This window comes from Lepisma saccharinum, chromosome 1 (assembly GCF_977018435.1).
Source record: "Lepisma saccharinum chromosome 1, izLepSacc3.1, whole genome shotgun sequence".
NCBI classification, from domain to species: Eukaryota; Metazoa; Arthropoda; class Insecta; order Zygentoma; family Lepismatidae; genus Lepisma; species Lepisma saccharinum.
Window position 1 is genome coordinate 50563043 of NC_139229.1, and position 27269 is coordinate 50590311.

The following is a 27269-nucleotide window of genomic DNA, read 5'->3' on the forward strand; positions in this document are numbered from 1 at the left end:
TTATTTAATAATTTATTATAATTATAATAGTTGACAATTAAAAATAAAAAATAAATTAATATAAATATTGTGAATAAAATAATTCAGTTTAATGGATATATTTGTGGGATAAAAAAGTATCTACGAGGATAATTTAGGTTTGACATTCCTATGTTATTATATATTAACTAACTCTTTTCATTAGAAGTAGTTGTTATGTTACTATTTTGTGGTTTAAGAGACCATTACTTACTTTTCAGTCATCTAATGATTCTTGTATAATTTTTATTAATCAACTAATAAAAGATTTGTGAGTTGTAGTTTCAACAATAATTGGTATAAATCTATGATTAGACCCACAAATTTCTGAACACTGTCCAAAAAAGAGACCAATTCGACTAATGTTTACCCCTGCTTGGTTAAGTCGCCCTGGAGTGGCATCTATCTTAATTCCTATAGATGGTATGGCCCATGAATGTAGCACATCTGCAGATGTAGTTAATACTCGAATATCTATATTAATTGGTAATACTGTTCGATTATCTACGTCTAATAATCGAAACGAGTCTAAAGATATTTCATTTGTTGGGGATATATATGAATCAAATTCTGCCTTTATAAAATCTGAATATTCATAACTTCAATATCATTGATGCCCAATAGTTTTAAGTGTTAATGAGGGTTGATTAATTTCATCTAATAAATATAATAAACGTAAAGAGGGTAGGGCAATAAAAATTAGGGTAATTGCTGGCATAATTGTTCATATTGTTTCTAATGTTTGTCCTTCTAAAAGTATTCGATTTGTTAATTTGTTATTAAATAATGATGCTATTAAATATCCTACTAATACTGTAATTATAATTAAAATTAATATTGTGTGGTCATGGAAAAATATTATTTGTTCTATTAATGGGGAGGATCTATCTTGTAGTCCTATTTGATTTCAGGTTGCCACTTTTAAGTAAGGGATATCCCTTATATTTGAAGCTTAAATTCAATGCACTTCTCTGCCACCTTAAATATTAGTTGTTAGTAAGGAGTATTGGAAGTTCTGAATATGTATGTTCAGAAGGAGGTGACATTTGATATCACTCGATTGATGATGCTTGTTGTAGATTAAATAATGTTGGTCGGGCGCTTGTTAAACCTTCTCAGGTAATAAAAATTATAACAATTACTGCTGTAAATGATAAGATTGATCCTAATCTTGAAACAATATTTCATATTACATATGCATCTGGATAGTCCGAATATCGTCGCGGTATTCCTCTTAACCCTAGAAAATGTTGTGGAAAGAATGTTAGGTTGACTCCAATAAATATTGAGATGAATTGAATTTTTAATCAATCTGGATTTATTATTACTCCTGTAAATAGTGGGAATCAATGTACTAGTCCTGCTATGATAGCAAATACTGCTCCTATAGACAATACATAGTGAAAATGTGCTACAACATAGTATGTATCATGTAGCACAATATCTAGTGATGAATTTGCTAATACTACTCCTGTTAATCCTCCTATCGTAAATAAGAAAATAAATCCCAATGCTCATAATATTGAGGGGGAGTAATTAATTTGTGTCCCATGTAATGTTGCAATTCATCTAAATACCTTAATTCCTGTTGGTACGGCAATGATTATTGTAGCTGCAGTAAAATATGCTCGTGTATCAACGTCTATTCCTACAGTAAATATATGATGTGCCCATACAATAAATCCTAGGAATCCAATTGCTATTATTGCATAAATTATTCCTAGAACTCCAAATGTTTCTTTTTTACCTCTTTCTTGAGTTACAATATGTGAAATTATTCCAAATCCTGGTAGAATTAGAATATATACTTCGGGGTGTCCAAAAAATCAGAATAAATGTTGATACAAGATTGGGTCTCCACCACCAGAAGGGTCAAAAAATGAGGTATTTAAGTTTCGATCTGTTAATAATATGGTAATTGCTCCTGCTAGAACTGGTAGTGATAACAACAGTAGAACTGCAGTAATTACTACTGATCATACAAATAATGGTACTCGTTCTATGGATATTCCTATAGTTCGTATATTAATTACTGTTGTAATAAAGTTTACTGCCCCTAGAATAGAGGATACTCCTGCTAAGTGTAATGAAAAAATTGATAAATCAACAGAGGCTCCAGCATGTGCAATTCCTGCAGATAGAGGAGGATACACTGTTCAACCAGTTCCTGCACCACTTTCTACAATTCTTCCTGATAATAGTAGAGTTAATGATGGGGGTAATAATCAAAATCTTATATTATTTAATCGTGGGAAGGCTATGTCTGGGGCTCCAATTATTAAAGGTACTAATCAGTTTCCAAATCCCCCAATTATAATGGGTATTACTATGAAAAAAATTATAATAAATGCGTGTGCAGTTACAATTACATTGTAGATTTGATCATCTCCAATTAAACTTCCTGGTTGGCCTAATTCTATACGGATTAAAATTCTTAATGATGTTCCAACTATTCCTGATCATACTCCGAAAATTAAATATATTGTACCAATATCTTTATGGTTAGTAGAAAATAATCATCGTTGCAAGAATGAGATGACTGAAGTTTTATAGGTGATAAACTGTAAATTTATTTATGAGTTTTAAGCTCTCTCATTAAATTTTGGCTTTATAGTTAAGAATAATAATTTTGAACTGCAATTTCAGGGTGATACATATATGTATTAAGGCCTAAAAGAATGCCCTTTATTTATGACTTTGAAGGTCATTAGTTTAAAATTAACTTAAGACCTTATAAAGATTTTATAAAGATATATAAATTGGTTGAATTATAGGTAGTCCACATACTGCAAGAAAAATTGTAATTACTGATAATACTTGTTCTTTTAAATTTAACGGTTTGTTGTTAGTAATATTTCATATATTAGTTTTATAATTTATTAAAATTGATGTAAGTGAGGTTCGTAAGTAATAGTATAGGGTTAATAGTGATATACTAATTAGAATTATAATTATAATTAATTGTTTAAGGTTGGTTGTTTGAATAATAACTAGTCATTTTGGTAAAAACCCTAGTAGGGGTGGTAGCCCACCAAGAGATAATATTGATATAAATAAAGACATCTTTTTAATGGGGGGGAGTTTCAATATAAACAATTGATGGATATAATATGTTTTGTTTATTGAAAATAACATAATGGTAGAGGTGGTTATAAGGATGTATAGTAGTAAGTATGTTAATCAGGTGTTATCTTCTGATGCTATTCTTAGGATAATCCATGATATGTGGTTAATTGATGAAAAGGCTATAATTTTTCGTAATGAGGTTTGATTTAATCCTCCAATTGCCCCAATAATTGCTGATGTTCTAATTGTTAAAATTAGAATTATACTTAAATTGTCAATTACATATCTAAGTAATGTTGATGGAGCAATTTTTTGAATAGTTGTTATTACTAAACAGTTAATTCATGTCATTCCTTCTATAACTTCTGGTATTCAAATGTGAAATGGAGCAGCTCCTATTTTTATTAATAAAGCTATAATTAGAAGTTGGGTTTGTATGTTGAAATTTACAGCATTAATTATAATTAATGCTGCGGCCAAAATTATTGATGATGCTAATGCTTGGATTAGAAAGTATTTAAGTGATGCTTCTGTATTTCGTTGATTATTTGGTGTGGAAATTAATGGAATAAAAGATATTAAATTAATTTCTAAGCCTATCCAGGCTCCATATCATGAGGTGGAAGAAATAGAAAGGAGGGTTCCTATTGTGAGGGTCAATAGGAATATTATTTTTTTGGGGGTTGTGAGCATTAAAAAGGGAAGGATTAATTATGAACCTTCATATGTGGGGTATGAGCCCTCTAGCTTAATTAGCTTACCTTTTTATTATATTTTGGTGTATGATGCACTATGGGGTTTGATACCATTGGGGAAAGTTTAATTCTTTCAGTTATAAAAATTCATTTTTTATAAAAAATGAATTTAATAAGAACATGTTAAGTTTCATGTATACTTTACCCTATCATGGTAATTCTTTTTCAGACATCTTATTTATAATTAAATTATAATAGTGGGCTAATAATATTATTTATTAGATTTTTATTGTTATGATCAATAAGTAGGACCTATTTATTAAATAATATAAAATACTTCAGAATTAGTTTTAATTTTATCCAATTTTTTTTAAGTTTTTGTAGTCTAACTTAAAGTAATTGACTTAATTAACATGTCATTTTAACACTTATTGAGTCTAGAGAAAAAAGAAGTTAATATATCTATATAGAACACAATTTTGAGGGGAAAAAAAAATTGTGTTCTATATAGTACGGGAAAGTGAGTTAAAAATATAAATGGGGGAAATTTTCGTGAGATAATTTCTAATTATAATTTAATTTAATATAATACATAATATGTAATAATAAGGAACCTCTCTTTATATTTTTAGATTAAAGTTTTATTCTAGCTTGAATCTCCCTAGTTAAATTTTACATATGTATTTATTAAAGAGAGGAAAAAGTTCCGTCAATTTTTTATGGGTTGAAACGGTGTATTTTGGTTTGGTTCGCAGTGTGTGGGTTTGTTTAATTTTAGTGTAAATTAGATTACAGAATTTTAATATTTATTTTGTCCGGCTAAATTCGTGCCAGCTGCCGCGGTTAGACGTGGGGACATAAGTGGAGGGGGTTGACTTAATTGTAGTAATAATTGATTTTTGGTTGTTTATGTTTTATTTATTGGGTGAAATTTTTAATATAATTTGTTCTTTATTTTTATTAATTCTATAAAGGTGATATATTAAACTAGGATTAGATACCCTATTATTGTCATTGTGAATTTGGTTTGAGTAGTATTAGTTATGATCTTGAAACTCAAAGAATTTGGCGGTGCTTTATTCTATTTAGAGGAACCTGTCCCGTAATCGATATTCCGCGTTTTATTTGACCTATTATTGTAAAATATCAGTTTGTATACCGCCGTAGTTTGAATATTTAAATGTATATATTTTTTTTTCTATTGAAATATATTTCAGGTCAAGGTGCAGCTTATTAGTGGGTGGAGATGGGTTACATTATGTTGATTTGGATAATGTGTTGTAATTATGTTTGAAATTGGATTTAATTGTAATTTTGTTTTAGAATAACATTTTGGTTTATTAGCTCTAGGGCATGCACACATCGCCCGTCACTCTCATTTATATAGGTGAGATAAGTCGTAACATAGTAGGCGTACCGGAAGGTGTGCCTAGTTTGAGTAGTATCAAAATATTTCTGTTAGTTAGAATATTCATTTACATTGAGTAGTTAGTCGTGCAATTCGACATATTTTGATAGAAATTTTATTACTATTTGAATTTTGTTTATAAATTGTTATATATGAAAAGGAATTTTATTGTGGTTGGTTATATGATTAGTACATATGAATTAGTTTGTTATAGATTATTAGTACAGTGTTGGACTTATTAAATATATGAAATATTAATTTTTATTATAGGAGATGTTGATAATCGTACCTTTTGTATCAGGGAGGATTAAATTTTAATTGAATATTCTGTTTTCTCGAAGGGTGAGGAGCTAGTAGAATTAATTTTAAGGTAAAAGTGTTATATTTTTCTGTTAAAATTGCTACTTGTAATAAAATGTTATTCGACTTACCTTATATCTAGTTATTAGGGAATTATATTTAATATAGCTTTACATTTTAATATTTTTTATATTAATATATATTATAATGTTAATGTTTAGTTATGACTAGGGGGATGTGCTTCTGGTTAATATGTTGGTTATAACTTTATAATAAACTATTATATTTATTGGTTTGGAGATTGCTAATTTTTGTAATTTTGTTATAATTTATTTGAAATTTTATTAAAAATTTAGTTTGGTTTTACTTTCTTACTTAATTATATGTTTTAATTGGTTTTATTTTGAGATTATGATTCTATTAGTATATTTATTTAATTAATTAAAGGAATTAGGCAAAATTTATTCTCGCCTGTTTATCAAAAACATCTTTTCATGATTTTTATATGAAGTATAACCTGCCCAATGACGCTTGTTTAATGGCCGCGGTATTTTGACCGTGCGAAGGTAGCATAATCATTAGTCTTTTAATTGGGGGCTAGAATGAATGGTTGGACGAGGAATAGACTGTCTTTAGTTAATTAATGTATAATTTTACTTTAAAGTGAAAAGGCTTTATTTTTTTAAGGGGACGATAAGACCCTATAGATCTTTATATTATTTTAATGATGTTTTGATTAGCAGTATAACTATATATATTATTAAATAATATTTCGTTGGGGTGATGGGAAGATAATAATTAGCTCTTTTTTATTTAATATTCAATAATTTTTGTTATTTGGGATCCATTTTTAGTGATTTAAAGAATAAGTTACCTTAGGGATAACAGCGTAATCTTTCTTGAGAGATCTTATCGACAGGAGGGGTTGCGACCTCGATGTTGGATTAAGATATCATTTGGGTGTAGCATTTCAAATTTGATGGTCTGTTCGACCTTTAATTTCTTACATGATCTGAGTTCAAACCGGCGTGAGCCAGGTTGGTTTCTATCTCTTAATATTAAGAGTGTTTTAGTACGAAAGGACCAAATACTTATATTATATATGTAATATATTGATTAATAATAATTACTATTATGGCAGAGAAGTGCATTGAATTTAGAATTCAATAATGAAGATAAATTTCTTTTTATAGTGGATGATATTGGATTTATTTATTGGAATTATTTCTTTTATTATTTTAGTTGTGTGTGTTTTAATTAGAGTTGCTTTTTTTACTTTATTTGAGCGTAGGGTGTTAGGTTATATTCAAATTCGTAGGGGACCTAATCGGGTTGGTATTTGTGGTATTTTTCAGCCTTTTGCTGATGCAGTTAAATTATTTACTAAGGAGCAAACATTACCTACTTTAAGAAATTATTATCCATATTATATATCTCCAGTTTTTAGTTTATTCTTATCTTTGGTTGTTTGGGTTGTTTTTCCATATCATACTCTACTATTTAATTTTTATTTGGGGGTGTTTTTCTTTTTATGTTGTATAAGAATAGGAGTATATAGAGTAATATCTGCTGGGTGATCATCTAATTCTAATTATGCATTACTTGGTGGGCTTCGAGCCGTTGCTCAAACTATTTCTTATGAGGTTAGATTAGTATTAATTTTATTATCTTTTATTTTTTTAATTGGTGGTTATAATTTACTTTTATTCAATGTCTTTCAGGATTATTTATGATTTATTTTTATTGCTATACCATTGGCGTTAGCCTGGTTGAGTTCTTGTTTAGCTGAAACTAATCGAACTCCTTTTGATTTTGCTGAGGGGGAGTCTGAACTTGTTTCTGGATTCAATGTTGAGTATAGTGCTGGTGGGTTTGCTTTAATTTTTATATCTGAATATGCTAGTATTTTATTTATAAGTGTTTTATTTAGAATTTTATTATTGGGGGGATATCATTTTTCTTATCTTTTTTATTTAAGGGTTATTTTTTTAGGCTTTATTTATATTTGAATTCGAGGTACACTACCACGATTTCGTTATGATAAACTTATGTATTTAGCTTGAAGGAGTTTTCTTCCGGTTTCTTTGAATTATTTATTTTTTTTTGTTGGTTTTAGGGGCTTGATTGTATCAATTTATATTTAGTTGCATAATAATTAGAATGTGAAGACTTCTAGAATATTTACATTCTATTTTATGTTTTCAAGACATACACTTAAAATTTCAGTCAAGAAGTCATTTTTTTAAAATTTTATCTCATAATAGTAGGGTTGCCGGGGATATAATGAAGTATATAAAATATATAATTGTTAATATTTGCCCAGTAGTAATATATGGAGTTTCTACGGGCCGGGCCCCAATTCAGGTTAATAAAATAAAGGTTGCAAATATTAATCAAAATAATACTTGATTTAAGGGGTAAAATTGTAGGCCACGAAAATTTCTTTTATGGTGTATTGGTATAATAAATAAAATTATAATGGATAATACTAGTGCTACTACTCCTCCAAGCTTATTTGGAATTGATCGTAGAATGGCATATGCAAATAGAAAGTATCACTCTGGTTGAATGTGTACAGGGGTTACTAGCGGATTTGCGGGGGTAAAATTTTCAGGATCTCCTAGGGTTGTTGGAAATATTAATGAGAGTTGTATTAATATTAAAATTATAAGTATAAAACCTAATATGTCTTTTATGGAGAAGTATGGATGGAATGGAATTTTATCCATGTTGCTATTGATAGATAGTGGATTATTAGATCCGGTTTGATGCAAAAAAAGTAAATGAACTATGGATATTGCTATTAAAATAAATGGTAATAAGAAATGGAAGGCAAAAAATCGAGTTAGTGTGGCACTATCTACTGCAAATCCACCCCAAATTCATTGAACTAATATAGTTCCTAAATATGGAATTGCCGAGAGTAAATTAGTAATTACTGTAGCACCTCAAAATGATATTTGACCTCATGGTAGTACATATCCAACAAATGCTGTTGCTATTGTTGCTAATATAATTATAACCCCAATAGATCATGTGTGAAAATATAAGTAGGATCCATAATATATTCCTCGTCCAACATGTATATATATACAAATAAAGAATATGGAGGCTCCATTAGCATGAATAGTTCGTAATATTCATCCATAGTTTACATCTCGGCAGATGTGGATTACTCTAGAAAAGGCTAAATCTGTTCTTGAAATATAATGTATTGCTAAAAAAAGACCTGTTAAGACTTGGATTGAAAGGCACATTCCTATAAGTGAACCAAAATTTCATCAGTATGAAATATTTAGTGGGGCTGGTAAATCCACTAATGCATTATTTGCTAGTTTAAGTAGAGGGTGATAGATTCGTGCTGGCTTTGTCATTTGTAATTATTTAATTATTTTTAGTGGGCCGTGTGAAAGTCTAGTAATTTTTACAATTGCAATTAATGTAATAAATAAATATACTACTGTTATAGTAGTTATTATTATAATGGATTCATTATATAATTTTATTCCTGGCAGTGGGGGGATATTTCTTCAGGTTGTATAGGTATCTATATTTTGTAATATTGAGGGGGCTAATAATGGATCTATTATTATTAATATAAATAAACATAATAATATTAGGGTTATACCCAAGACCAATATTTTTATTCTTATTTTGAATATTTCATTTGGTGTAAGTCTTGTTGTATAAATAAATAGAACTAATATTCCTCCTAAAAATACTAGAAATAATACATAGGAAAGTCATGTGGATTTTAGGAATGTTGATATTGTTAGACATGCAGTAACAGTTTGTGTAATTAGTGTAATCCCTATAGATAGTGGATGCTTTATATATAGTATTATTAGTGCTAATAATACTATAATGGTAATTAGTATTCATTGTATTTTAATATCAAGGAATAGTTTAATAAAAATATTGGCTTTGGGAGCTAATGATGATATAATTATATCTTCCTTGATGTTTTTAGAATTACTAATTCATTTATGATTTACAAGACCATTGTTTTTATTAAACTATAAAAACTTATGTTAAGCATATTACTTATATTAATTATTTTATTTATTAGATTTTTATGTTTTATTTCTCAACGTAGGCACTTATTAGTAACTCTATTAAGACTTGAATTTATTGTATTATCCTTATATTTATATATAACTTATTATTTTATTAATAATCAGGAAGAAGCTTATTTTTGTTTATTATTTATTTCATTTTGTGTATGTGAGGGGGCTCTTGGTCTCTCTGTTATAGTATCAGTTACGCGCACTCATGGTAATGATTATTTTAATTCTTTTGTATTATTAAAATGTTAAAATATATTTTTTATTTTATATTTTTAATCCTTTTGAGATTTAATAGTTCTTTGTGAATGGTGGTTCAAATTTCTATTGTTTTTGGTTGTTTTTTGTTTTTATTAATAGTGTGATTTGGTATAGGAGTATGGGGGGCTGGTTATTTTATTGGGTTAGATGTAATGTCCTATTCTTTAATTTTGCTTAGTATTTGAATTATCTTTTTAATAATAGTGGCTAGAAATAGTATTATATCTATTTATTTTTACCCTTGTAGATTTATATTTTTATTAATTATTTTATTATTATTATTAATATTAACTTTTATAAGAATAATTTTTTTTTTATTTTATTTGTTTTTTGAGGGATCATTAGTACCTACTTTATTTTTAATTTTAGGTTGAGGGTATCAACCAGAGCGAGTACAAGCGGGGGTATATTTACTTTTTTATACATTACTTGCTTCTTTACCCCTTTTGGTTGGTATTTTTATGTTAAATTATAAAGTTGGTGGGTTATATATATATATATTTAGATATATTAATGTTGATATAAATTATTTTGTTTGGTATGTTAGAATGGTGTTTGCTTTTTTAGTAAAAATACCTATATTTTTGGTTCATTTGTGATTACCTAGGGCTCATGTTGAGGCTCCAGTTAGTGGATCTATAATTTTGGCTGGGATTTTATTAAAGCTTGGGGGATATGGTATTTTGCGAATTATTTCCTGTATCGAGAGATTAGCTATTAAATATAATATTTTTTGATTTGGTATTAGAATTGTTGGAATTTGAATAATTAGTCTTGTTTGTATACGTCAAATTGATTTAAGGGCCTTGGTTGCGTATTCATCTGTAGCACACATAGGTCTTGTTTTAATAGGGATTATAACTATAGGAGCATGGGGGATAAATGGTGGTCTTACTTTAATAGTAGCACATGGCCTTTGTTCTTCTGGGATATTTTGTCTGGTAAATATTACTTATGAACGATTAGGTAGTCGTAGCATATTAATTAATAGGGGAATAATTAATTATATTCCTAGCTTATCTTTGTGATGATTTATATTAAGAATTACTAATATGGCTGCTCCGCCCTCTATTAACTTACTGGGTGAAATTAGTTTATTAAATAGAATTATTGGGTGATCTTATTTTAGTTTTGTGGGTGTTGCATTACTTTCTTTTTTAAGTGCTGGTTATACTTTATATTTATATTCTTATACTCAACATGGAATATATTATTCTGGTGTATTTTCTTGTTGAAGAAGTAATATTCGTGAATATTTATTATTATTTTGTCATTTATTTCCATTAAATTTTTTAATTATTTTTTGTTCTCCAATATTTCATTGAATTTAAAATATTTAAGTAGTTTAAATAGAATAGTAAGTTGTGGGCTTAGTGGTAACTAAAAGTTCTTAAATCAATGGTTTTTAATTTTTTTATTACAAGCATAGTATCTATTATTTTATTGATTAGTAGAATAATTTTATTGTTATTGGGGATAATATTTTTAATTAAGGATGTTACAATTTTTATTGAGTGAAATATTGTTAATTTAAATAGTTCTAGCATTATTATAACAATATTATTTGATTGAATATCCTTAATTTTTATAGGCTTAGTTATATATATTTCTTCTATGGTTATTAATTATAGAGGTTCTTATATGGAGGGAGACTATAATATAAATCGATTTATTATTTTAGTTTTACTATTTGTTGGATCTATAATGTTTTTAATTATTTCTCCTAATATTATTAGAATTATTTTAGGATGGGATGGCCTAGGATTAGTTTCTTACTGTCTAGTAATTTATTATCAGAATGTTCGTTCCTATTCTGCTGGGATATTAACTGCTCTGTCCAATCGAATTGGTGACGTGTTTATTTTGTTATCTATTGCTTGAATATTAAACTACGGTAGATGGAGTTATATTTATTATTTATGATTAGTTTCTGATTTTGATATAATATTAATTACTAGATTTATTATTATTGCTGGAATAACAAAGAGTGCACAAATTCCGTTTTCTGCGTGGTTGCCGGCAGCTATAGCTGCACCAACCCCAGTTTCTGCATTAGTTCATTCTTCTACCCTGGTTACTGCTGGGGTTTACTTATTAATTCGTTTTGGAGATATATTAATATATACTGTTTTTGGTAGGGTACTTTTACTATTATCTGGACTAACTATATTTATAGCTGGGGTTGGTGCTAATTTTGAATATGATTTAAGGAAAATTATTGCTTTGTCTACACTAAGACAACTTGGTTTAATAATATTAACATTATCTATGGGATTAAAGGAGTTGTCATTTTTTCACTTGTTGACACATGCTATATTTAAGTCTTTATTGTTTTTATGTGCTGGTGTAGTAATTCATATTATAGGGGATGTTCAGGATATTCGTTGTATGGGGGGATTAATTAATAAAATACCAATAACTATTTCTTGTATAATAGTTTCTAGTCTTGCCCTATGTGGAATACCATTTTTGGCTGGGTTTTATTCTAAGGATTTAATTTTGGAAATATTAAGTATATCTTCTTTTAATTTAGTAATATTTGTTTTATTATGAATTTCTACGGGTATAACCATAGCTTATAGTTTTCGATTAAATTATTATTTAGCTGGTAAGTCTTATAGAGGTGCATCATTTCAATTCTTTTCTGATGAGGGGGGGTGAGGTATATTTAAAGGTATATTAGGCTTACTATTATTATCCGTTGTAGGGGGCTCTGGGTTAATATGATTAGTTTTTCCTTCTATTTTTGTTGTTATTATCCCCCCTAATTTGAAAATAGGGGCAGTTATTTGTATTTTATTGGGGGGATGGATTGGATATAATATTACATCTTTTTTATTTAACACTTATCCATTTTTTAGTAATAAAATAATATACTATTTATTAGGAGGAATATGATTTTTACCTTATTTATCATCTGGTGGGTTAATTGGTAGTTCATTTACTACTGGGGGTCTATATATTAAGACTATTGATTGTGGATGAAGTGAACTTATTGGTGGGCAGGGAGTGTATAAATATATAAGGAGTGGTTCTTTAAATATACAACTAATACATTCTAATTATTTTAATATTTATTTTATATTTTCATTTTTAATAGTAATTTTATTAATACTTTATGTATGTTTATATAGCTTATAATAAAGCATAATATTGAAGTTATTAGGAAGAATAAAATAATTCTGTAGACATTTCTTGAACTTATTTAAAGTTCAGCTTTATCATGAAAAGATAATGTAAATTTATACTAAAGAAATATATGAAGAGTATTAATGGAATTTCACCACTAAGGATGGAAGTTAGCAGCCCCCACTTAATAATATACCCCTTAACTGAGGAGATAACCCTAATTTTATTATTAACATTAATATGCCGCCTTTCTTTGGCTTCAGTCAAGTAAGCAAGGGTAATATATACCAATTTATTCAGGTCGAAACTGATTGCTCTTGCTTCTTGCTTAGTAAAGTAAATTGAATAATTCAATACCTTTTGAATGCAACTCAAATGTTATTATTAACTATTACTCTAGCATGCTCATTCTAATGATCCCTGGGTTCATTCATGATATAAACCTAAAAGTAAAATTAATAGAAATAGGAGTCTAACACATAGTCAATATATTAATTTTGAATTGGTAATAATAACTGTTATTGGTAATAGTAATACAATTTCTACATCAAAGATTAGAAAAATTACTGCAATTAGAAAAAATTTTATAGAGAATGGAATTCGTGCTGAGGATTTTGGATCAAATCCACACTCAAATGGTGATCTTTTTTCTCGGTCTGTAATTATTTTTTTTGATAGTAGTGTGGATAATATTATTACAATTGATGTAATTATTATAATTAATAATGAAGTACTTATAATTATATTAATTATTTACTTTATTTTATTATAACCTTTTTAATTGGAAGTTAAATGTACTTTAAGTATACTAAGTAAATTATCTACCTCATCAATAAATTGAAATATAAAGGAATAATCATACTACATCTACGAAGTGTCAATATCATGCTGCTGCCTCAAACCCGAAGTGATGTGTTGGTGAAAAGTGACATGAGATGTGTCGGGCTAAACATACTCCTAGGAATGTTGATCCAATAATAACATGTAGTCCGTGAAATCCTGTTGCTATAAAGAATGTTGATCCATATACTGCATCGGCAATAGTAAACGGGGACTCATAGTATTCATATGCTTGAAGAATAGTAAAATATACTCCTAATATTAGTGTTAATATAAGTGCTTGCATTGTGTGTGAATGATTTTTTTCTAATAGTCTATGATGAGCTCACGTTACTGTTACTCCTGAGGCTAGGAGAATTGCTGTATTCAATAAAGGTACTTGTATTGGATTAAATGGAGTAATCCCTTTTGGGGGTCATATTATTCCTAGTTCAATTGTTGGAGACAAACTTCTATGGAAAAATGCTCAAAAAAATGATACGAAAAATAGTACCTCTGAAATAATAAATAAAATTATACCCCATCGTAGTCCTATTATAACTTGATTTGTATGTAATCCTTGATACGTTCCTTCTCGTGAAATATCTCGTCATCATTGAATTATTGTAAGGAGTATTGTTGTTACCCCTATTAATAATAGTGTTATATTTTGTTGATGAAATCATCTAATTATCCCTGTTGTTAGTATTATTGCTCTAAGGGCTCCTGTTGCTGGTCATGGACTTTGATCTACTAAGTGATATGGGTGATTTTGATTTGCTGACATTAGTTATTTTGATTCTCTAGAATAAATGGCAATTAATAAGGCAAATACGTAAGATTGAATAAATGCTACGGCTGTTTCTATAATAATTAATATAACTTGTGCTAAAATTAGTATTGAAATCCCAATAACTTCTAATATTGTTCCTGCATTTCCAATTATTGATATTATTAAATGGCCAACTATTATATTGGCTGCTAATCGTACTGATAGAGTTATTGGACGAATTAGGTTTCTAATCATTTCAATCCCTACTATAATTGGTATTAATAGTGCTGGTACACCTTCCGGCACTAGGTGTGCTAATATATGTTTTGTATTATTAATTCACCCGAATAATATAAATGATAGTCATATTGGTAGGGCTAGGGTTAGGGTAAAGATTAAGTGGCTTGATCTAGTAAATACATAGGGTAATAATCCTATTGAATTATTAAATAGAATTATTGAAAATATACTAATAAATATTAGAGTTCTTCCTTGGTGACTAATTATTCCTAAAAATGTTTTAAATTCTTCATGTAATTTTACTATTATTATATTATATAATATAGAGGTTCGTGATTGTATTAATCAAAATGGGGCTGGAATTATTAATAATCCCAAGAATGTTCTTATTCAATTTAGTGATATATTTATAACTGATGATGTTGGGTCAAATGATGAGAATAATCTTGTTATCATTTTCAGTATTTAATTTTTGGTTTAATTTCTATCTTAGAATTATTATTATTTAATAATTTATTATAATTATAATAGTTGACAATTAAAAATAAAAAATAAATTAATATAAATATTGTGAATAAAATAATTCAGTTTAATGGATATATTTGTGGGATAAAAAAGTATCTACGAGGATAATTTAGGTTTGACATTCCTATGTTATTATATATTAACTAACTCTTTTCATTAGAAGTAGTTGTTATGTTACTATTTTGTGGTTTAAGAGACCATTACTTACTTTTCAGTCATCTAATGATTCTTGTATAATTTTTATTAATCAACTAATAAAAGATTTGTGAGTTGTAGTTTCAACAATAATTGGTATAAATCTATGATTAGACCCACAAATTTCTGAACACTGTCCAAAAAAGAGACAGTTTACCTAGGACTTTTTTGTTACGAGATGGAATTCCAAATCTGTTGGGTTGAGGATACGTAGAAGTATCGAAATACTCAAGCATGGAAGGATTTTTTATGTCTTCGTAGAGGTTAGGTGTTTGTATTCTGTAAATGAAGCTGTCGGTGTCCGTGTACAAAAGTGACATCTTATCATTGTAGAAGGGTTTCATCACGTCGTAATGAAATTCGAACATGTAAAGTTTCGACAAGTCGAGAACCGTTGCGCCAACGTAAATTGGTTTTCTGAATTTCATCAATTTTATATCTAGATCGAAAAGTGCCAAATTCTCGTTGTAAATTTTTCTCGACTTGAATCTAGGATCGGCTATCCACTTCCGACATTTATTCTTATCGGAAATTAATTTCACGTCTACGTGCTTTCTAACATTCTCCATGGTCTTTCCGTACACCGCATTGTTCATTAATTTAAAGAAGTCCTTGTCTAAATCGGAAGTGGCAGCTGTTCTATGTTGTGTGTTAGTTTCTATGTAAGGTCTTAACCACGTGGAATGTTTAAACTTTAGTATTCTTCTAACATTTACTATCTCAACACCCTTCCCAATCAAAAACCGGAGATTCTTGTAGTGGACGACGTATCTCTGTTTAGGGTCCAATGTTAACAAAAGCTTGTCTTGAACCGAGTCGGGTGGGCATTTGATTTCGGGAGTCGGAGGCAAATCCGAAAACGTGTCGTGCAGGTGGTCGGAGAATTGGAGATCTACCTCTGCGAAGAAACCACACTCGCTATCGTCGAAATGAATAATATCTATCGAAGTGGGATCTAACCATTCAAATCCCCCGTAAGGAAGTTTCTGAACCATGGCATGTCCGTAGAGATTATTAACGTCGGCGTAGAAGATGTAATTCGATGCTCGATTTGAATCGTAATCTTCTTTCATGTGTACGTTATTAGCTTTTGCATGTCTCTGTACGCATTGCACCATTCCACCTCGTATCCCTCTTTCGATAAATAGCAACATGTCAACGTCCAATATCAGTTCCAGCTTGACCTTTGTCTGGAATAACATTGCCGACCACGCTAATCCCGGTAGACTGTAGAAATACGCTGGATCTAATTTATAAATATTCGTTGCCGTTTTCCTGAACGCTTGAAAAACATCCGCGAGTATCGTCACGTCTAATTTTAAGTAGGCATCGTGGTAGTCTCCGAGTGTCCTACATTCTAATTTCTCCCACATGAGTTGCGCGTGTTGGTATTCTTCGTCCGTGATTCCTTTCTCTCTGAGTCTGCTGTAAAATTCTCTTGGAAGTGGAAGAGCGTCGTCGTTAAATTTAGAACCATCACTAACGTATTCGTAAGGATAAATCCCTTTACGTCTAACGAGTTCTATGTCTACGTTGGGAAAACTAGCTCTAGTTATTTTGAATTGATCGTCGGTGAGTTTGTTCGCTAAAGCATCCAGGCTGGCAGAGAGAAATCTGTACGAATCCAGGAAGCGCATCTCGATTGTATTTTTCGTTCCCGGAATCGACACTTGCTTGCTGAGACTAATGTAGCGTTCTTCATTCTCGGCCAAGACACCTATACGTTTCGGATCGTAGCCAAGATGTCTCACCAGGTGGTGAAAATCATATCCGCTTCCGTTGTGAAAGAATATGGGGATGAATTTAGGTTTCTGGATTTTAAGATTGCACGTGTTGCAAATTCCACCTATGTAGTTTCCGCTGAAATGATCGTGGTGGAATATTTTTTTGTTCTCATCAGTGAAACTTTGATCACATACCGGACACACCTCAGTGGAATTGTAATTTTGAAGTTCATTTTCAGTTAAAGGTGTCATCGGTTTTGATGTAAGCAGTACGCTACCAATTACCTCAACCTCCTCCACCATTTTTTCCAGGAAGTGTTCGATTACATTTGGCCCGCGGTATATATATGCTTCATTTATTTTATCACGTCGCACAACAACATAGCCGAAACTATTAGTTTGATGAAGCTGGTACGGCGTTGTGGAGGAAATTTCAGGATCCGGTTCGCAGTAGGAGAGTGGTTTCAGGAAAGACTCGAAATCTGCGACGATGATTGCGGGATGTTCTAACAATGCCTTGTGCATTTTGAATTCTTCGACTTTGTTCGTTTCGGGCATCAACATCCTAGCCGGTCTGTTGTCACCGCAATAAATTTTATGTTCGGCAAGTTTCTCGATAGCAATTTGACGTCCGGTGTAATTTTGATGATCACGTCGGTCACGATCGTCGAATGTGGTTAGGCATCTCGGGCAAACTTCGATGTTGTTTGCATGCTTGGTAGTTTGACTTCTGACCAAACGTGATAGTGAACGAATTAGCGTGTAATGATAGACATCCTCGTTGGAAATGAGAAGGAGATTTATTACACAAGCATCGTCATCGTCGATATCGCTTATCCTGACTGGATGCACGAGATATTTATCTGACGTGAAGGAATATACATTAATAGCGATGCGTTTTCCTGCACGATTTTCGAACTTTGTTATATCCGACAATGTCACCGGGTATTCAATGTCAGACATTACACTTTCAAACTCGGACTCGTATTGTTTGTAATTAGAAACCCGTTCTGGATTATTTGACCAATAAACAGGATGCAGTGCAGCCAATATACACCAGAGAAAACACTTGTTATCGTTGTTCTGTATATTTAACACAGCCCTCTTGTGTTGAATGTTCGGTGGAAGAGGAACATAGCTGGATGCACGAAGAGGCGAGAATCGGTTCACGTAAACAGTTAACGTGTGAGGACTTCCACACAGAGACCATCCCGACCCTTTAGCCTCGAAATCGTCATGTTTCTTAACCAGCTCGTTGGAAACTTTATAATAGAAGTTGTCCAAATTTTCGACGTCAGCAAAATAAAGAGTCTGGTTTTTTGTACGATGATAAAAAATACTCGTTGTGCCATCAACTTTCTCGTATTCGGAAAACAGAACAACATATACTTTTATAGAGTTGTTTTCAAGTTTATCTTTCAAAATATTTAGTACAGATGTTTTCGTTTCGTCCAAGAAACTAAGGATGTCACGGCCTGCTTCTGACTTAATTGAAAAATCCTGGAGTTGGTCGTTGAATGCAGATCTAATTGGTTTGGGTTCATCGGATAATTTAATTTGCTTGGAAGTGGAAGCTTCCGTATCTGCATTATCGATTTTCCTTTTCGATGCTTGTCCGGTCGATGGTTTGCAAATTTTGAGATGTTTACTTAAATTTGTAATGCTAATCATTTTTCCGCATCGAGCACAAGGCTTAGAAGGTAACGAACGATTAATTCTCGAAGCTGTTTCGCTACATCTTGCCCTGTGTACTGATAAATTGTTCCTTGAGATTAGCTTCCCACAAGTAACACATTCAGTTTTATCATTTTTACGATTGAAACTGGTGGTGGATGCCATTGCTTTTTCGAAAATCACAGAAATCAAAAAGTCTAGTATATAGCGATACAATTTTCAGGTATGTTATTTATATAGAATTTCTTGAGGTGAAATAGAAAATGCACGATCACGTCAAAATTCAATCTGGTCGAAATTACTATGAAAAACCACGTGAAACACCTTTAAACTTGAAATAATAGATGGTATGTAGCTTCAAAGAAAATTAAATACCTATTATTTTAACAAAAACAAGAAGCGCTGCGACAGGACGTCCGTACTCATTACGTCATAACTTGTTGCAATATGTTGTGTAATAGTTTACTCCCTTATAGTTAATACAACGAAGGGCATTAGATATGAGTCATCACAATATTACGTAATAACTTGTTGCAAAAACGTTGTGCAATAGTATACCCTTATAAGTAATACAATTAAGGGGTACTTAATATGAGTCATCACAATATTAGTTACATGGTTCTAGTTAGGATGATGATTTTTTTTGGTTTGTTGGATAGGGGTTGAAGAAGAATATTTGTTGTAGTGACCACAGTATTGTTTTTTTTTTTTTTTTTTTTGGTTTTTTTTTGTGTTTTCTGTTCTCTTACGAGAATTAATATAGGTTGTCATAGAACCCTCAAATTCATGACTTAGCAAAAAAAAATCTGTTTGCGGATTCATCACAATACGGAAGTAATAAGAGGCACGCGCGCGCGTGTGTATATGGCACATCGTTCCCGAAAGAGAGGTTTACAAAGGTCACGATATACAAACATTTGACCGGGGCTTGGAAAATTGCGATAAGGTGCATTCATCCTTCAAGGATGAGAGACTGTATTATTTACTCATCACGTTGTGTCAGCGCAACGAATAAAAGCGCTGAACATAGAGTGAAAATAAGAGTTTTTGAGGTTTGGTGAACCTCAATTAATAAAAATTAGTTTTTGAGGTTTTGGTGAGCTCCAAATAATCAAAGTGAGTTTTTGATGTTTTGGTGCTGTTTTCTACGCTGTGAAACATCGTCAGCGCAATAAATAAGGCGCGGAACGTGGAGAGAAAGTGAGTTTTTGAGGTTTGGCGAGCCTCACCGAGCCCCACCGAGCCCCATTTTCGGTTGCAGAACCGGGCTTATTGCACTACTAGTTATCTTGGAAACGGTGAGACTTAGGAAAAATCTGTTTGCGGATTCGTCATGTACGCCTATATGTAAGTAAAATATGAATAGAACCTATGCTCGGAAATCCAAAATGGCGACCGGAAGTGGGGTTATCTTTGAAACGGTAAGACTTAGAAAAAATCTGTTTGCGGATTCGTCACGTACGCCTATATGTAAGTAAAATATGAATAGAACCTATGTTCGGAAATCCAAAATGGCGACCGGAAGTGGGGTTATCTTGGAAACTGTAAGACTTAGGAAAAATCTGTTTGCAGATTCATCAGGTACACCTATACGTGAGAAAAAGTATGAATAGAACCTATGTTCAGAAATCCAAAATAGCAACCGGAAGTGGGGTTATCTTGGAAACAGTAAGACTTAGGAAAAATCTGTTTGGGGATTCATCATATACACCTATACGTAAGAAAAAATATGAATAAAACCAATAGTGTTCGGAAGTCATGCAGGTTTGGATGTGACGACGCAGTTCAATAACATAGGTTAGACCAAGAAAAAAACCTTGGTGATTTTATTTCGAGTAAAATGTTGGCAACACTGCAAGAAAATAAGGCTTATGTCTTACAAGAGCAAACTATTAAGTCGAGCCTCACCGAGCCTCACTTCGAGCCTCACTTTCGGTTGCAGCTCTGTCTTTATGGTTCTACTCTAAAATAGGTCAAAGCACGTAGAGGCTCTCGTGTAGTTTAGCACGAAAAAAAAATAAATAGGTTAAGTTATATCACGTAAGATCGTGGCATTCGTACCAAGTACGAGTGGGAAAAAAAAAATAGGAAATTTTACAAAAACATCGCTAAACGCTAAAACATCGACAAAAATTTGTCAAAATATGTCAAAAACTGATTTTCAATTGATAAAAAAAAAGCTACAAATGCATACCTACCAAGTACGAGTGGAAAAAAAATGAGATGCAGTGAAAATTGCACTGAAAAATCGTCAAACGCTAAAACATCGACAAAAAATTGTCAAAATATGTCAAAAAATGATATTCAATTGATAAAAAAAGAGAATACCTACTAAGTACGACTTTGAAACAACCCAATTATACTACTAATTACAATAATTAAAATTTGTTCAAAATATTGATCAACATTGTTGTGTTAATATTCTTCTCCAATTATATGCATCAATTTATCAAGAAATTCGCTTTAGAATATTCAAGAATTACCTCAGAATATTAAAATAGATATTATGTAATCACGAAATATGTTTTTTCATGCAAAATAAAAATAAAGTTTGAACCTTCCATATTTTCCAGGATATTTCCGCTCCGTGAAAGTGTCGCGCGGCATTTTTTCGGACCCCCTGAGAGACCAAAAGGTTGGAAAAAGTATAGACTGGTATCGGTAGGTACTTTCCGATACCACTGTTCTCGGCCGAAACCGATACATCGGCATCGGTATCGACGCAGCCGTAATTACTATACTGCTCTTGCAATTACTATTTATTATTATACAACTTTAACTCTGATGTACAAAACAATATATTTATTGTTGCATGAGTGGTACTAATTACATATCTGTACCCATTACTTGAGGAAGACAATTTTCATTCACCACAGCTTGAATTATCCGTCTTGGTAGATAAATAAACTAACTTATGTAAAATTAATTCCAGTTATTGCAGCTGTATGGCGTGCCTTTTGTGGAAGTGATACCGGTCAATAACATTCTAAGACCTTAGCCTACTGATTTGATTGATTGGTACTTTTGGCTATTTACGACGATAGGACTGAGATGAGATGAATGAAAAGACAACCACAAACTTAGACACAAAACAACCCCCACAAAGGACTATACTGTATTAGTCCAGACGCCATAGCCTCGTTGACCTGCCACATTGTAGTTGCCGGAGTGTACTACGTGAAAGTAAGATTGACACTTGAATGCCTTCAGCGAAGGTCACCCCTTACACCTCTAAAACTTTGTTACTTCGATTATTTCTATGGCTTACAGTATAGTTGAACACAATGCAGCACGTAATTTACAACATTGTCACACATTGGTGCAACCACAGTCGGGGGCAGGAAGAATTGCCCAGCAGAACGTTGTACGGAAATCAATTCAAAGGGAGAGTGCAAAGGGAGGCAAACATTGAAGTAAAAAAAACAATAGCAAGACTAACAGAATCTAAGAATAACAGAACAAAAGAATACTCAAGATGCAATCATTTTTTCACATATTTATTGCCAAGGGCAACTGCAAAAGGGGGGGGGGGCACAGAGCTGCAATTGTCCCCTCGATTTCACATTTTATACAAATAAAAATACATGTAAACTTTTGTTGCTCGCTTCGCTTGCAATTTCTGCTTTTCTTGCAGTCTCGTCAAGTTCAGAGCCGTAGCTAGGGGGCGGCTGAAGATCTAAATGAAAAAAAAATATATAAAAAAGAATGCCATGGCACCCCGTGAAATTATTTGCGCCATATTAAATCAATATTGTTTTCAGTTTGAAAATTATGCAAAAAAACAATTTGGATCTAAGAATTTTCTTGATGACTTAGCTCGCAATGTCATTATTTTCTCTAATGCATTGTAAATTACCAGAGAGAGAAGTAAGACCAACTATGTACTTCAGACTGTTGCTGCTAAAGTGTCTTTTCTTATATGCATGAACAATTGTTTTAAGGAAAAGGAGCGCGCATATTTCAGAAACAACTTATATCATTTTTGCTGTTGGTTTCTTATCAGGTGGATGAATTGATTATGTAATGAATTTAATTTAGGCTGGTCCAAAAAAGAAATCGAATTTAATTTCGCATAGTTGCTAATTTTGTTCCTTTCCCATGGACATATTTTACTGCAAAAATTCAGCGAAATTGGAAAATATTTAGAGGTCGCTCAAGCGACATGAAGTATCGCCATAAGGGTGTAGCGACGTTTACAGCATTCAATTGTTAATAAAGAAATTGTACTATTTTCACTATGAAATGATTTTTTATCACAAAAATACTATTATTTATTTCAGAATTGCAATTTATTGCAAAAATAAATTTGATTAATTTAAACATTCAGTCGATTTTTCATTTCAAAATCAACTTCTATAAAATACAAATCCAAGTGTCTGAAACATGACTTCCATGGTGCTGAATTAGGCTCTCCATTTCACTTTATTTCCTTGTTATTGACTCAATAAAGTTGGATATAAGAGCCACTAAACGTTCAACAGTATCGTTGACACCCTTCAGTGACAACGATTGCTTTGACTTCTTAGAATTTATGCGAGTCACTCCAGCTCTTCGGTGCATATTGGAACCTGAAATCAACATTAGCTGAAAGTAAACATAAGATGTAAAGGGAGGTACAATTAATCAAATCAAACAGACCCTTTATTTCTAAGCTTTGGGAGTCTGCCAGTTTCACGCATCTGGAGCTCCAGTTTTCATCACAGGCCTTAAGACAAGTTATAATTTCTAGCTTTTCCTTGGAAGATAAGCAGCTCAGCTCCAAGATAATGCAAATGCGCCTCCAATTTGTTCCTTGCAGTTTCTAGGTATGGTGTCTGCAAGCTAAATACAACAAATTTCTTTCAATACTTTGTTCCAACAGAATGCAGACACCGTTCCTGTCTTAAAAGCTGCTGCATCGAAACTCATGCACACGATGTCATGAAGCACCTCCCAAAAGAGCATCAAGCTGCTGCATGTTTTTTCCTTGTACCTCTCCTGTTCCAGATGGTACCTTTGCAGCACCTAGTATTTTTTTCAACTTCATAACTTGTAACAGGTACCTACTTGAAGTCTATCCACAATTGTTTTCAGATTCGAATGATTTGTTCTATCTTTCATCAACATACAATCTCAGTGCAAGACTAAGGGAAATTTTTAGTGTTACAAACTTCCTCACACACATGTTTTGTCAATGATTTCTGGATGTGCAGCTCGCTTGTAGAACCTTATAGTGTTCGGCTGTCAAGATGGTGGTCATTAGCTGTGGCACTAATAGCTGCTGTGCGCATCTTTCTGTCCGAAAGGTTTCTAAAATCCCTAAGATTGGAAGAAATTCAAAGGAATACTTCAACTCCAGCCTTCGCCCCCTCCCCCATCTCACTTGTACAAGAAATGAACACACAAATTTGGAACAACTAATCGAGTGGTAGATGAAGTTCATTAAAATATTTACTTCTAGAGGACCTTCTAAATATCATCTTCTTCACAATCGGTCCCCTACGTTTGCTCCCCATGAAGCTTTGACTCAAACTGAGGTAATGATGCAATACCGCTGCGCAGGACTTTTTTCCAGTTTTTTTTCTTTTCTTTGTACATTTGTTTCATCTTATTAGTAAACTGAAGTAATGTAAAATAACCTATTTGTTTTAAGTTGTATAACAACACGGTATTAATGAAAAAATATAAATATGCTGACCAAGGCAGAAATTTATTTTATTAAAAAACATAAACTAAACGTAACGTTTCAACCTTCTAGCAAGATCTTCTTCAGACTCTGTATCAAGTACAAAAGTTAGCTAGAAGGTTGAAACGTCACGTTTAGTTTATGTTTTTTAATAAAATGAATTTCTGCCTTGGTCAGCATATTTATATTTTTTCATAATCATGGAAACAAGGCTTAATGGTGTTATAACGGTATTGATATATGCGAAACTGTTTGATATAGCATATAACCAGTATGGAACATTTTTGAGGGCTTTGAGCGACCCCTAAATATTTCTCTATTGACACAAAAGTTTGCACAGAGTATTTCTATACCTAATTGAACAAAATTAGCAACTATGCGTTGAAATCGTAGAAAAAAATAAAAATGTTTGCTCATGTCATGATGAGCAAATTATATATATATATATATATATATATATATATATATATATATTACATACATACATACATATATTTTCTTATTTTACGTCGTTCCATGTTGCATATGTGTAAAATATATGTTGTACATGAAAGTTATACATGTCATGTGTACAAAAAGAATTGTCAAGTAACGTGAAACGCATCAGAAATTGAAAATAGTTCACAGTTCAAAATCAAAACAGAGGTCTCTATAGTGGTTGTGTGATTATCAGCGTCCTAGTGGTTAAAGTGTTGGATAGTACCAATAAGCTTATATGAGTATAAAGTGCGGGACAAAACAAACTTTTCTCCATTAAAAAAAAAAAAAATTGATGGCAGACATTATTATGCAATGTTGATATTTAGATATTTGTAATTTGCATTGGAAAGAGGAATAATGAAGAAATATATTTTCTGAAGGAATGTAAGGACTTTAAACAATAAAGAATTTTATAACATTGAAGGAAATTACGTAATTTATTTGGACAAGAATACAATTTCAACATTAGTTATTTTTCGTAGCATCAATTGATCGTAAAAGTGGTTGTGGATTTCCAAGAAGTCTCCATAAGTTCACACACAAATGTTCATGTCCAGGCATAAAGGAAGTTGAAATGAGAAGGATGGCCAACATTTTTTTTTGAACATTTGCACAAATTGCTGACTAAACACAAAATCCTTTTTACCACTAACGGCATTTTCTACTGTATTTTTCACTAAGTCCACAACAGTTTTGGAAGACTCATACTTTATATTTTATTACTTGAGACCTAGAAACTGTGTATGAGGAGTCACTGGTCGCCTGAACCACCTCCATACACAGGTGGAGGGCCTCTGCTGCGGAGATTGTAGCTGTGGGTTGGGGTGGCAGCTTTCCTGGCTTCTTTCTTTGCGGTCCTGACTTCGGTGGCCAAGTCGAGGTAGGGCTTCTTCTGGTCATCGGTCATGACCTTCCACCGCTCGCTGGCCACCCTCGAGACCCCCGCTATGGGGTCGATGTCCTGCCCGGCCATCTGCTTCCTCACTTCCTCACGGAAGATGACGAAGGGTTGCGAATAGCGGGGCTTCTCTTCAACGCTTTTGTCCTGGACAGGGCTCAATTCTGCAGCAGTTTGGCTTCTTGCACCGTCCATGATTTCTCTCTCGGCCGTCAAAACGTTTGGTTCTAGTTTCCTAGTGACACAACAATAGCGTTGCCAACAAAGCTCCGAGATAATGCAACAATACTGTTCGATTGTAAAGAGGGTTCGAATCTAAACGCGAAAGGAACATAAATAGAACATGTGCTAAACTTCAAAATGGCTGTAGTCCAAACGCCAGAGCCTCGTTAGTCTGCAACAATGCAGTCCAGGGGTGTAATACGTAAGAGTACACTCCTCAACTACCCTGAATTTCATTTGTATGCGTTCGGCTGTTTATTATAAACATTCCATTTTTACTACAGCAACGTTACTACGTTTTAAAGTTTAATGTTTGGTCAGCCCCAGACGATTTTCACGAAACCTGCTTGCCCGTCTGCGTTCCACTTGTAGCCTTCACCCCTATATTTTCACTGGACTCGTCCAGTTAGCGCATGCGCACTTTGGTAGATGGTTTCAAATAACGCAAATGGGCTGTATTGTTCGAAGAGTCTGAAGTATAGGAAACAATCGTGTTTCAGAACCATTATGGCTATCTTATCCGTTAAAGCAGGAAGTGTTGCTTGATTGATTGAATTGTTGTTTTAAGTCCACTTTATGCACAGAAAGGCTAATCGGGACTGGACCTACAGTTTAAAGTGGGATCCGAACCACTATGTTCCTCCACCGGGTATCGAACCCGGGACCCCTTGATTATAAGGCGAGGACGCTACCACTGCGCCATCGGGGAGGCCAGGAAGTGTTGCGTCGTGCGTAGCGATCGAATCTTGATTACAAGGCGAAAGCGTGACCACTACGCCAGGGACGTAGCTAGGTTGATCAGTTCGGGGGGGCCAAATCTAAAATTTGTTCCTATGCAAATATTACCAGACAGTAAAGTTAAACAACTCTGTGTGATGCACACACACACACACACACACACACACACACACACATATATATATATATATATATATATATATATAATGTTTATATGTACATTATATTACATTATAATATTGCTACATATATAGTGCATTGGTATATAAAACTACTACGAAGTGTATATAATATATATGTGAATACTGGAGGTCAAATAAACATTAGAGTTCAAGAATTTTCAGGAAGCAAATCAATTTATGAAAGTACTACTATT

At 32.2% G+C, this 27269-nt stretch overlaps 5 pseudogenes; 3 read left to right on the forward strand and 2 right to left on the reverse strand.

Annotated features, from left to right (window-relative positions):
• Window positions 1-249: 249 nt before the first annotated feature.
• LOC145980391 (cytochrome c oxidase subunit 2 pseudogene) lies at window positions 250-3081 on the reverse strand (annotated as a pseudogene).
• Window positions 3082-6683: 3602 nt separating this feature from the next.
• LOC145991862 (NADH-ubiquinone oxidoreductase chain 1 pseudogene) lies at window positions 6684-7633 on the forward strand (annotated as a pseudogene).
• A 1718-nt stretch (window positions 7634-9351) lies between these two features.
• On the forward strand, window positions 9352-11091 carry LOC145980464 (NADH-ubiquinone oxidoreductase chain 4 pseudogene; annotated as a pseudogene).
• A 119-nt stretch (window positions 11092-11210) lies between these two features.
• Window positions 11211-12538, forward strand: LOC145980632 (NADH-ubiquinone oxidoreductase chain 5 pseudogene; annotated as a pseudogene).
• Window positions 12539-13758: 1220 nt separating this feature from the next.
• Window positions 13759-26128, reverse strand: LOC145980719 (cytochrome c oxidase subunit 3 pseudogene; annotated as a pseudogene).
• Window positions 26129-27269: the final 1141 nt, after the last annotated feature.